Source organism: Ornithorhynchus anatinus, chromosome 8 (assembly GCF_004115215.2).
Source record: "Ornithorhynchus anatinus isolate Pmale09 chromosome 8, mOrnAna1.pri.v4, whole genome shotgun sequence".
Taxonomy (NCBI): domain Eukaryota; kingdom Metazoa; phylum Chordata; class Mammalia; order Monotremata; family Ornithorhynchidae; genus Ornithorhynchus; species Ornithorhynchus anatinus.
This window is the reverse complement of record NC_041735.1, coordinates 9,907,042-9,921,153: the sequence shown is the minus strand read 5'-3', so window position 1 is coordinate 9,921,153 and position 14,112 is coordinate 9,907,042.

The following is a 14,112-nucleotide window of genomic DNA, read 5'->3' as shown; positions in this document are numbered from 1 at the left end:
AACTCTACTGGGATCTTCGGGAGAAAAAGATATCAAAAGTATCTCCTAGACTGAAAAAGTTATGCAAGTCAGTCGATTTGCCAGCATGAATAAGCATACCTTTATTTTGAGAAACATAGTGTCATTAGAGTTCCATTTTTCTACTGCATAGTTCCTAAAGGAAAATATACCTTAGTTGTGATTCTAAAGCTGTCTCAGGAGAAATCTTGGATGCCTACAGATCGTTTGAATTCCTCACAGCCTTTAACTTGACTGCTGCATGTTAGAAATCATTTTAAATGAATTGAATAAAATTCACAAGTGTTATGTGCCAGCAAATGATGAACTCACAGGAAATATGACTCAAATCTCCTTTTTTCATTTTATTTTTTCTTATAATAAATAGGAATGAACAAATGTGCCTTTAATGATGTCTTGGAGTGAGAGCTTTTATTGATATATTATCAGTTGGAAGCATGTAATGCCTTAGTGAAATAAACCCCATTCCATATATTTACAACCAGATTGAAAAAGGTATGTTTATTATTTTGTGTGACATTTCCTAATGATAGCAAAGTTTCTTTACACACAGATATACATATGACTCCATAAATGTAGCCAATACTTCAATTTAAATATATTTCTTTGATTGAAGATGCATTTGTATTACTTATTCTCCAATCACTTTTGTACCCATTAGTACGAACTTGAGATACACTTTCTTTTAAACTGGAGACTATCAACTTATTTCAAAGAAAAAACACTGCTTTAGAATGGCCTTAGCCCCTTCCTCCACCTCACCCCTCCAGATGCAATTGGAGTAACCCACCAGGAAATCCTTAATTTGAGTCACGGAAAGCATCGCATGTTGAAGAAAAACCACTGACCACCTCTTGACCCAGATTAGACACTTTTAGATTGTGAACTCCCCGAGGGGCAGAAACAGTGTCTCATTACCACCTGTGTATAATCCTAATAACTGTATTTGTTAGGCGTTTACCAGGTGCCGAACACTGTACTATGCACTGGGGTAGATACAAGATAATCAGGTCCCACATGAGGGCTCCCAGTTTAAATAGGAGGGAGAACGGATATTGAATCCTCATTTTGCAGATGAGGGAGTTCCAGGACTGAGGAAGGACATGGGCAGGGGGTCGGCAATGGGATAGACAAGATTGAGGGACAGAGAGTAGGTTGGAGTTAGAGGGGCGGAAATTGCAGATTGAGATGTAATAGGAGATCCGTGAGGTAAAATAAGTGGGAAAGAGCTAATTGAGAAGTTAAGTGACTAGCTCCAGGTCACACAACACACAAGTGGTAGAGCAGGGATGAGAATCCAGGTCCTCTGACTCTAAGGCCCGTGCTCTTCCCACTAAGCCACACTGCTTCTGTGTACTCTTGCCTATGCTTACCGACATGCTCGGCATATAGTAAGCACCTAATACCTGATTAGCTTGTATCTTCCAACCTAGTTAGCTTGCATCTACCTCAGCGCTTAGACTCGTGCTTAACACATAATAAGCGCTTTAACAAATGCAATTATTATTATACGATTACCACTACTACTTCTCTAATCCTTTTTGAAACAGAATGAGTAACAAGTAAATACATACACACACTGTTGAGTTCATATTTTCCCATACCTCAGAAACCTCCAGTCGTTGCCCATCCACCTCTGCCTCAAACAGAAATTTCTTACCCTTTAAGGTACTCAATTAGCTCTCTCCCTCTTATTTTGCCTCATGGATCTCCTACAACTCAATAGGCACAATCCACTCCTCTAACTCCAACCTACTGTGTGTTCATCAATCTTGTCTATCCCATCGCCAACCCATGCCCTACCTCAGGCCTCAAACTCCCTCCCCCTTCATGTGCAACAGTTCACCATTCCCCCCACCCTCAAAACCCCCCTATAATATCTCCTCTAAGAGGCCTCCCTGACTTAGCCCCCATTTCCCTACCCACCTTCCCCTCTATGTTGACTGTGCACTTAGGTTTGTCCCTCTTAAGCATTTAGATACTCACCCCAACCCCAAAGCACTTACATACACATCCTTATACTCTACCATTTTCTCTATTTTTAATTTATTTTGCCTTCTGTCTCCTTCTGTTGACCATAAGCTCCCTATGGGCAGCGATTGCATGTATCAAAATCCTTTATAGTACTTTCCTAAGTGCTTAATACATTACTCGGCACACAGTAGGTGCTCAATAAATACCACTAATTGATGCATTTCGCTGGATCCAAATCTTGTGCCCTTGTAAGGGGAGGAAGGGGAGGATCAAGAAATGTCTGGAGGAAAAATCTAGCAGGATTTAGCGGTTGAAATCATTGTGAGAATGCTGAAAGGGTGGAGAGTTCCGGACAGAGTGTGCTGGGAAAATGGGTCAAGGTACCAAAACAAGACCCACTCCTGTATGAAAGGCGCTTCTGGTAACTTAACTGCCTCCATCTATCCACATCTGTATATTAAGAATAAAAGGGAACATTCAACCAGCCTAACATGGTCTGCATCTCCAAGGGCTGATGCAGCAGCATCGTTGCCTAATTTTATGCTTTGTTCCCTTTTCATTCCTTCAACACTGGCAACATTTTTTTAATCTACAAATACATAGGCTGATTTATTACTAGAACGGTATGGCAATATACCTTATAGAAGATTTACCATAAGAGTTGTCCCAGCTAAATGTAGAAAAAAAAATCAATGATACTTTAGTTTGTGAACAGCACTATATATAAATGAAAAAATGCTCACCTGATTTCACACAAATTATTTCTCTAGAGCTCTTGAGATAAACCTGATGTTGTTCTTATGCTATTGGTTTTTTTTAACAATCAATTACTAAACCTATTGACAAAGAAGTGAAAGAACTCAAGAATACATTCAAAATGCAGGCCTGTTCACTGAGCATCATCTCAACTATCAAATCTGTTTGTTCTAGGGAAAGCCAAAGAACAGAAATTGTGTCCCTTTGCTGAGCTGTTGTGTTTCTCTAAAATTGGTAATTGGAGAGGGAGAGTCACTAATTCCCATTTCTCCATTTGAAAGTTTGCTATGAGGTTCTTTATCAAATTGAACACTTGTGTAGCTGTGCTTGCTGGAAATGAGTTAACCCATTGGTTTGCTCCTTGATTGAGTTTAATCCTTGGAGAATTTATTTTTTTCCTAAACTATAACTTTTAAAATACTTTTCTTTCATCACCTAACGTTACACTGTCAGGATATGCTGGAAATGCTATGAGATTTTAATATCTGTCTCACCCTGTGGATTGTAAGCTCCCTGTAGGCAAGGATTGTTTCTACTAACTTTATTATATTGTACTTTCCTAAACACTTATTATAACGATCTGCACAGCTAGCACTCAAAATATATCATGGATTGATTCATTTACATTACATATGGAGATTTTTTTAGCTCTGGCTATTCGCTCTGGCATATAATTGTAAAAAGTAAAAACCTAACTGAATCATGATCCCCCAATATGTCCTTCCTACTATGATTAATTCCAGAAAGACTAAAGCTTCTAAGGAGTCAATTCAGAAATGCCTGTTAATTTCAAAATTGTTAAAAAATCACTATCAAACAATATTCCAGCATTCTTGGATAGTAACATAAGAAAAATTGGCATTTCAGATTCAAGAAGTCTTGTGTTTCTGTATTGCCCACCTCCTTTTCAGCTAGAAAATAGGGATAAAATGCAAAAACAGTGACTCCTATGATTTATTACCAGGGACTGTGGGGGCAAAGAAGTGGAAGTGGGATAAACAGTTCCTTCTCACTTGGACTGAAAGCTCCTTGGGGTATCATGCCTTTTACCTCTGGTGTATTCTCCTAAGCCGTTAGTATACTTAGGTATATATTTATTAATTACAATTATAAATTATTTATTTAATATCTGTCTCCCCCTCCGGGCTGTAAGCTCAAAGTGGGCAGGGAACATTTCTACCAAGTCGTGTTGTATTGTACTCTCCCAAGTGCTTAATACACAGTGAGCCCTCAATAAATACCAGTTATGGACTGATCAATTGATCGACACAACGTTCTGCATATAGTAGGCACTAAACTAAAACAATCGATTGGGGGGGTGGATCCTAGTATTTTATGTTTCTCAGACTAACTGGAGTTAGGTGTGGATTCCAAAGTGTCAGCGTCATTATGTCACGACCACGTGAGGCCCCTAGTTCCACACCATTTCCATCCCTAGAGACTATTCTAGCCCAGATCTAGGATACTTGATAGAGAGCAATACCTCCAAGGGCATGGAGTAGTGGATAGAGCACAAGCCTAGGAGTCAGAAGGTCATGGGTTCTATTCTCTGCGCCACTAGTTGTCTGCTGTGTGACCTTGGATGAGTCATTCTTAACTTTTCTGGGCCTCAGTTACCTCATCTGTAAAATGTGGATTGAGACTGTGAGCCCCAAGTAGGACAGGGACCATTTGCATCCATCCCAGCGCTTAGTACAGGTCCTGGCACACAGTAAGTGCTTAACAAATATAATTATTAATCATTATAAAGGGGTGATGGAAGGACTCCCACGACTGCTGCTGCTCTCAAAGTCTCTCTGGTCGACCCCTCATTTCTTCCACCTGTCTTCCCTCTCATCCCTAGTTTGCTCTCAACTGTTTCATTCATTCATTCAATAGTATTTATTGAGCGCTTACTATGTGCAGAGCACTGTACTAAGCGCTTGGAATGTACAAGTCGGCAACAGATAGAGACAGTCCCTGCCATTTGACGGGTCCTACTGATGCCGTGCCAGTCCACGCGTTAGATGCCTTCCTGTGTCCTGCTGACTGTTGCCACAGGTGGGGGTCCCGGCAACATTTGGAAGCATGTTAGGAGTCAGGAAGAGGAGCTGGAATCATGTGCCGAGACATGATGGGTGGGTGGTGCAAGATAGATGCAGACACCCCCCATCCCCAACTTCCCCGGCAGCTTGGGTGGAAGAAAGAAACCCTGTTCATACAGATTCAAACTAACGGTGTTCAGTCTTTCGTTGCAGAGAGCAATAATACCACTCCCCCGTTGTTAGCTCAAATCTCCTTTACGAGGCCCTTCCTAACTCTTATTTGCCCTCCCTTCTGAGTCCCCTATGCACTTGGGTCTTTGCCCCTCTGCACTGAAAGCTCATCTCTAATAATAATAATAATGATGATATTTGGTAAGCGCTTACTATGTTCCAAGCACTGTTCTAAGTGCTGGGGTAGATACAGGGTAATCAGGTTGTCCCACGTGGGACTCACAGGACTCAATCTCCATTTTACAGATGAGTTAACTGAGGCACAGAGAAATTAAGTGACTTACCCAAAGTCACACAGCTGACGAGTGGCAGAGCCGGGATTAGAATCTATGACTGCTGACTCCCAAGCCTGGGCTCCTTCCACTAAGACATGCTGCTATAAGCTCACTGAGGGCAGGGAATGCATCTGTTTATTGTTATACTGTACTCTTCCAAATGCTTAGTACAGTGAACTGCACACAGTAAGCACTCAATAAATACAATTGAATGAATGAATGAATGAACCCCTTAAGAACTTTGATATTTACATCACCTGAGCCTTACAGTACTTAGACCCATATCCTCACACTCTGTGGCTTCCCCTATCTGTAACTTATTTTAATGTCTGCCTCCCCTCTAGACAGTAAGCTCCTTGGACCTAGAATCATGTCTCCCAACTCCATTGTATTATATTCTCCCAAGCGCTCAGTACAGTGTTCTGCAGCCCTTAAGTACTCAATAAATACCACTGACTGATAGCAAGACTGATGATCTCAGTGGAAAGAGCACGGGCTTAGGAGTCAGAAGTCATGGCTTCTAATCCCAACTCTGCCACCTGTCAGCTGTGCGACTTTGGGCAAGTCACTTAACTTCTCGGTACCTCAGTTCCCTCATTTGTCAAATGGGGATTAAGACTGTGAGCCCCATGTGGGACAACCTGATTACCTGTATCTACCCCAGAGCTTAGAACGGCGCTCGGCACATAGTAAGCGCTTAACAATGCCAACATTATTATTATTATTATTACTTGTTATTAAGAAATGCAGATTCTGTGCTCTTTTCAAACTGACAGGAGGTTGGTTCCGCACAGCCTGTCCATATAAGGTGGCTTCTGAAGGCATTAAAGAATGGTGGACGTTGAGAGGCGCATGATGTCACACGCATTAAACCAGTCCCACCAGGCCGTGTGATAGTATGCCAAATATCCCCAAACTTAGAGCCTCTCCAGGGGAACCCCTCATTCCTCCATAATGGAGGAGCTTAACCTAGTAGATAGAACACGAGCCTGGGAGGCAGAAGTGCTGCCTCTACCACCTGTCTGCTGTGTGATCTTGAGCAAGTCACTTCACTTCTCTACGTTTCAGTGACCACATCTGTAAAATGGGGATTAAGACTGTGAGTCCCATGTGGGACATGGACTGTGTCACACCTGATAAGCTTGTACCTACCGCAGTGCTTAGTTCAGTGCCTGGCACGTAGTAAGCACTTAACGAATACCATATATGAGGATATATGCCTTTCTCTTGAAAATTGAGCTCCATCAGCACTCGTTTCTCCAGTCTGTACTTTACAGCTTCTATTGTTTTTCTAAAAATTCATTCTGGGCAAGTGTTTCCACTTCTTAGGAACCCTCAGTAATTGTCCAAACATCTGTGCCTCAAACAGAAATGTTTCACCATAGGTTTTCAGGCACTCAATCAGTTCTTTCGCTTTTGTCCCACAACAGCCCAGCCCATGCACTTCACTCTTTTAATACTCACCTGCTTTGTGTATTTCAATTTCACTTTTCTTGTCCTTAACCCATTGCTAACACCCTCTCTCCTGCCTGAAACTCCCTCTCCTTCATATCTGACAGACCACCACCATCCTCCTTTTCAAAGCCTTATTAAAATCTTATTCTCCTCCAGGAAGCCTTCCCTGACCATCCTCTCATCTCCCCACTCTGTTTTCCCTCCCTTCTGTGCCTATGTGTTTGGGTCCAAACCCACTGAGTTTTTTGATACTCACCCTTCCCCCAGCCCCGCAGCACTTTATGTACATATTCCTATATTCCATTGTTTCACTTCTCTATAATTTCATCTTAATGTCGGTCTCTCTCCACTAGATTGCGAGACCCCTCCCTAAGGTCAAAGATTGTATCTACCAACTCTATCGTACTTTCTCGATCACTTATGACAGTGCTCTGCATGCAGTAAGTGCTCAATAAATAACACTGATTGCTCAAAATGTAGTATGTACCCTGAAACACTCAACGATAAACTGTGCAGGACACGTTAGAGCTTCATTCAGGCTCAGGACATACAGCTTCAGAGCTCATTATCAATGGAGTTACTTCTAAAATGGCAGCCAACTCTTTTTCTTGGAATGCTATTCATCTTCATCTGAAATGGGTAGTCGATGGCAGGGGAATATTAGTATTATTTAATTTCATTCAAATTATACTACAAAAAAACAATTAAGGTGAATAATTATGAAAGTAAGGTCAATTCAATTTTCCATACTAATGTTTTTTGTTACCAGACTCATTATTGCTAATTCCTTTCATAATCTTTGCCATCTAACCTCATTTGTTTCATTTATAAGTGGCAAGAAATGCACATCATAAAACGACACTGAAATTAAGGCAGTAAAGTGTCACTTTGGTGATCTGGAAAAAGTAATTAATGTCTCTAGTTAACCTTTTGGGGAAAACTCTTCTGAATATCCCCAATGTAGGTGCTAAAACTGTCAACCTGATGTTTTTCTCTCTATATTTTTAGTCATTTTGTCCTTGAAGTTAAAACAAAAGAAGTATTTCCTAAGGAAAAGTTATGTCTAAATCACCACACAGCCTACTGAATATGAACAGTTTTTGTGCATTCAGAAGGTATTTGGAAATATTTATAATAGCCAGGCTAGTCATGATTGTCTAATTATGAGGTTCATCTTTTAAACCCTAGGAATTCTAAATTTGATTGGCATCATCAGAAATGGAAGTGTGGCTCTTTTGTACTCAACTGGGTCTGGGTGCCAAGGAAGATCTCAAAGTTTTTTATATGTGTCATCTGATTCATTTCCCAGTCACCAACTGGAAGCTAGGTGACATCTGCTTTTTCTTTCCACTGTGCAGAAAGTGAGATACAGAAACTTCGCTCAGTGACCGATGGAGCTTCAGCTAAACTAGGGACAGAGCTCAAGGCATCTGACTCCTAAGCGGCTGTTATCTCCATTAGATCCACCCATCTTAGAAGAGAAAAGTCATTTTAGAAGGATTGAATTTCCCTGAGTAATGGGACCCTTCCAATTCCAGGCTTGGTTGAAATAGGGTGACCATAAAGCAATTTCTTTAAATGGGGACTACTGCCCTGGAGTGCTATTACATCGCAGTATCATAATGTCCTGCCTCCCTTTCCATCCCTTTGCTTCCTATGGTAAGTGTAAGAGTAAAGGGAGAGCGAAAAAGACTCATACTTTATCAGGACTTCGGGGAGTTAAAGTATCTGGTTGTAGTGTAGTTCTCAGCAGCCATCTTCTTTATATGTATTCCAGAAATTGAAGCAACAACTGAAGAGGGATAGGGGAGCGGGAACTAGCCCTATGGAAGAGGTGAAGTTAATGGCCTCTTTTGAGCAGAGTGGACAGCTGCTTCAATAAATCAATGGTATTTATTGGCCGCTTACTGGGAGCAGAGCAATGTACTAAAATCTTGGAAGAGAAGCAGGAATGCCCTTCCTCTGGGAGTCAGGGGTGAGTGGCCGGAAGGGGAGTAGTTTTAAAGATGGTGGTGCCACTTGAGAATGAATCCCTCTATTGCCTGATGGGGGAAAAGAGAACTTCTCTGGCTGCTGGTGGGTTCCTGGGATGGCTTAGAGGCTCTTCTCACCCTGCCATGCTTCAAGGAGTAATTCAAGGATTCTTCTTATCCCCAATCCACCCCAGCCTTATTTGGGTACTCTAGTCCTCAGGGAATGGGTTAGAATCTTCTCTTTCCAGTCCTGCGGCTCAGTGGGGGATTAGGGGCTCTTGTCCAGATGTGGACTCTGGAAAGCCCAATGAGGCTCCTGGACTGGGCTTGGTGATTAATCAATCAGTCAATCAATGGTATTCATTTTTTTTAAATGGTACTTGTTAAGTGTTTACTTTGTGCCAAGCACTGTTTTAAGCACTTAGGCAAATACAAATCTATCAGGTTAGACACAGCCCCTGTCCCAGACAGGATCTCAGTCTGAGTAAGAGGGAGTAGGATTGAATTCCCATTTTATAGATGGGATAACTGAAGCACAGAGAAGTTAAGTGATTTGCTCGGGGTCACACAGCAGACAAATGGCAGAGCCGTGATTAAGACCTAGGTCCTCGGATTCCCAAGCCCATGCTCTTTCCACTAGGCCAAGCTGTCTCTAATTGAGTGCATACAGTGTGCAGAGCACTGTACTAAGTAGTTGGGGAAGTACATTACAATAGAGTTACTAGACAAGATCCCTGCCCACAAGGGGTTTACAGTGATTTATAGCTTCTGAAGGACTCTGGGGGTAGCAGGTGTTAGGTTCCTCATTAGGAAATTGAGATTTTTGAATAGGGTAAGGTTAAGGCAGAGACTTAAGTTTTTACTGTGCAGAAGAAGGCAATGGTAAACCACTTCTGTACTTGTTACCAAGAAAACTCTATGGAAAAAGGAACCATAGAATCTCTTTTGAATCTGAAACAACTCGATGGCATCAAAGAAGAAGAAGGTTATTACAGAGTCTGGGGACTGTACCATCCAAATAGTCATGAATAAGCACACTAGAATATAAAGTTAAATACCCAGACACAGGAATTGAGAAAGGAAGAAAATAAGGTGACAAATTCCAAAGTTGTTCTGACCAGATGAGATTTGAATTCTGGGTAATGGAGAGAATCGAGGTTCTCATTTAATTTCATTTCATATGACCTATGCCAATTTTTTCACTTGGTAACATGGACTTGTAAACCACTCTTTCCAAAAAACTTTGAACCGCAAAATCAGGAAATACCCTGGCCAATAATTTCTCAAGATAGTTTTCATTCATTATCTCATAGAAATTCTTCCTTTTTCTATAGTATTACCTTTAAATCTTCGTCATTCACTGCATATGGAATCTCCATCCTAAAATCTAATACCTTCCAAACATAAGCAGTTTCTTCATCTTCTGTGATTTAACCTCAAATCCTGGTCACACCCCTTTTTTGGCTCAGATAACATCTTCCTGTAAACTTCAGGTTATTTGTACTAAGGAGGTAACCTTAGTCATCTGAGGAAGTAAAACTTCAGCTGATTTCAATAGGAAGAAAATCTATGGAAGGAAATCACTATTAGGCCCCAGAAAGAAAGAAGGAGAATTAACTGACTTGCGTTAGCAATGAACTTTGATACATTCTTCCAATTATCCATTTTGATATTGCAGTATTGAAATAATGATCAACACAGTTCATGGCAAGAAGACAAGGAGACTGTCCATGGCAGAATACTGCTCTGGGATAATTTCTCAACAGTAGTGGTTAATGGAAAGTCAATGAAAGGGACAAGACAGTAAGCACGGTCATACTTGGCCTTTCAAGAAATGAACCCAATGAAAAACTACTAACCATGAGTAGTTAGTATTAACACAGGCTCTTATAGTTATACGAAGCATTCTACTTAATGATGATACAGGGATACAATCTCTCAAAAAATATATGTAATTAAATGTCCAAATGTTCCAAAATACACTTTATTTTTATGTTGCTCATCTCCTACCTATTCTTTTTGTCTTTTCCATTAAATCAGCCTGCTGATTTTCCCCTATGAAGTCCCCATCTTCATAGTAATAGAATAGTAATAATAACTGTGCCATTTTTAAGAACTTACTATGTGCTAAGCTGTACTAATCACTGGAGTAGATATGGTGTAGTCAGATAGAACACAGACCCTGTCCCACAAGAGCCTCACAGTCCAAAGGGGAGGTAGAACAGGTAATCTCCACTCTATAGAGGAGGAAAGTGAGGCAAGTGGAGGGTCCAGAAATAAAACCCAGTACCTCTGACTTCCGATCCTGTGCAATTTCCATTAGGCCCAAGTAGCCCAAGTGAACACATAGTGAATAACAAGAGATCAGCACTGAAACCCAGGAGGCTGTGGAAAAATTCTAGCCCTGTGTTCATAACCAATGAATCAATAGCCTTAAAGGGGCTTCAGAGGCCATTTATTCCATTCCCAATAAATGAATCAATAGCATTTATTGAATGTTTAGTTTGTGCAAAGCTGGATACTCTGAACAATGCAAAGCACAGTACTTGCTACTAGCATTACTAGGAGTGAAATAGGATTTCAGCCCACAAGGAGCTTATTAACTAGCTGGGGAGACGGGCACTAAAACTGCAGGTAAAAATAAGCAGTATAAGTGCTATGGAGGAGAATTGTGTCTGCTCAAGTATTTAAGTGATGCAGAAGAATATAGGAGAGTGCTATGAGCATTGTTATATTGTTCTCTCCCAAGTGCTTCGCACAATTTAAGCACTCAATAAATACAATTGAATGAATGAATGAGAGATTAAACAATCTCTGCCATTTCCCCTATCTGTAATTTATTTTAATATATGTCTTCCCCTCTAGACTGTAAGCATCTTGTGGGCAAGGAATCAATCTACCAACTCTATGTATTGTACTCCCCCAGGCACTTAGCATAGTGCTCTACATATAGTAAGTGCTCAATCAATATCATTGATTGATTACTCCTCCCTTCTTTCATAAATATTTTCTCGCCCCAACCTTTCTTCTTCATTTACATCATGCCAATTGTTTCATTCATTCAGACATATTTATTAAGCACTGACTGGATGCAGAGCACTCTACTAAGCGCTTGAGAAAGTACAGTACTTACCCTGCCCACAACAAGCTCACAGTCTAGAGGGGGGAAGACAGACATCAATACAAATAAATGAAATTACAGATATATACAAAAGTGCTGTGGGGCTGGTGGGGGGGTGGCTGGCGGGGGGCGAAGAGCAAAGGGAGCAAGTGAGGGCAGTACAGAAGGGAGTGGGAGATGACATTTACATCTCTCTTCCTTTCCGGTATTATAATCAACCCCATTCCAAGACTTCCAGACTTATGTAATGCGCTTTACCCAGGTAGTACCTGTGCCACCCAGAACAAAACACATTTCGTTACTTGCGGCCCAAGGAGGTAGAAAGTAAAAGGAATATTTGTACTCTTAGCAACTATGAGACATTACTGATTCAAGTTCAACTTGAGGTTCATTATGACCTTTATATCCTAGCTCTTCTAATAAAGAGAGCAGTTTAAGTCCAGAGACCTAAACGTTGGCCCAAGAAAGATATACTGTAACATAAAGAAGAGTAAAAATGTAGCCATCCAGAAAAGTAATACTACAAGTACTAGTCTCTAAATCAGCCATCAAACTACTGCTACTGAGGCATCTTCAATAACATCTAAAAGGAATGGTTTTCCAGGATGCATCTGCTTTGCCAGAATTATGATTTGTTATTCATCTTGTGGGTTTTTAAAAAGAACCTTGTACTTAGTATTCAAATTAATGACTTTGCTGTATTTGCCTGGATAAAAAGCATTCGGTACAATGCACATAATAGTTACATTTCTGTGATATACATACTTAGTAAAAGCTTTCTCAATTTCATCATTTAGACAGGTGGATGCCAGTAAATCAAATTCCGAAACTAGAATGATGTGGAGAAGATTGCAGAACAGAGTAAAAGGTAATCCTCGTGTGATCCAAGTACTAAGGGCATTTGTAAATTAGAAAGTGCAAAATAGAAAACTATAAACTTGGGGAAGAGGAGAAATTTCAGAAAATAAATTCCAGCTTATTGTGTATTATACCTAATGCATGGCAGAAGCTGCATCTCTTGACTCATTTAAAATTAGAATCGCCGGGAATTTTTAAAGATTATTTTACTATCCCAAGGGGATCACTTAAAAAGAGCTAAAAAGTACACCCGGTTCTCCTACACGGTGGGGTTTACATTTGTGCAGGATCTCCCCCAAAGTAAGAAAATCCACATTGTCTTACACCCATGTCCAGTGTCACAAGCATGCATATGACTGCTTCTCCCAGCGCCTCCTCATGCTATATCTAGACACATTCATACAGGGAGAAGAACGTCCTGTAATTGTGCTGTTGTGCTTTTTGCCAAATGGGTGTTGAAGCATCACTTCTGGCTAAACTCAGAGTACCTATTTTATTTTTATATTTTTTACAGGGAAGCAACATATTCTAGTAGAACGAGCATGGGACTGAAAATCAGGAAATCTGGATTCCAGTCCTGGCTTCACTACTTGCCTGCTGTGTGACCTTAGGCAAACCACTTAACTTCTCTATGCCTAGATTCCTTATCTGGGGAAAAATACCTATTCTCACCACTCTCGGATTGGGGAGCCCTATGAGTGAAGGGGAATGTGTCCGTTGCTTCTTGTATCTAAAGTTTGTGGTGCTTAATAAGCACTTAATAAATACCTTATTATTATTATGTTATGCTAGTTTTAAAGACACTAGGAAATATGAATCAATTAATCAATCATTGGAATTTACGAGAAGATACACATTCCCTAACCTCACAGAGGTTATAATGGGAGAGACAAACAAAAAGTGTGAAGGGAGAACAAGGATAGGACAAGAACAAGTTAAACTATACCAGGTGGAAATATGTGAAAACATAGTTGAACATTCAAATAAAAATATACTAAGTATGTATGTGCTAAAGATAGGATTAAGATCAGTTTAGTATTAAGTGCAGAGGGAGATTGATGGATTTATATAACCAAGGTGTTGGAATATACTGAGAAGAATTCCCGAATGAGGTAGGATTACTGGAGGGCTATAAAGTTGGGGAGAGCTGTGGTCTGGTGGCTTTGAGTGTGTGTGTTGGAGGTTGGGAGGTTAAAGGAAAGGGAAATTGTAATAGGGAGAGGATTAGAACTGGGATAGTTGATAGCAAGGCACAATTAGAAGATGAGTTTAGGAGGAGCAATGATTGTATTTGGCCAATCAATCAATCAATCAGGGGCATTTATTGAGTGCTTACTCTACTAAGCACTTGAGAGAGTACAGAACAGCAGAGTTGGTAGACATACATGTCCCCTTGAGTTTACAGTCTTTGGAATCTGCTTCGATTA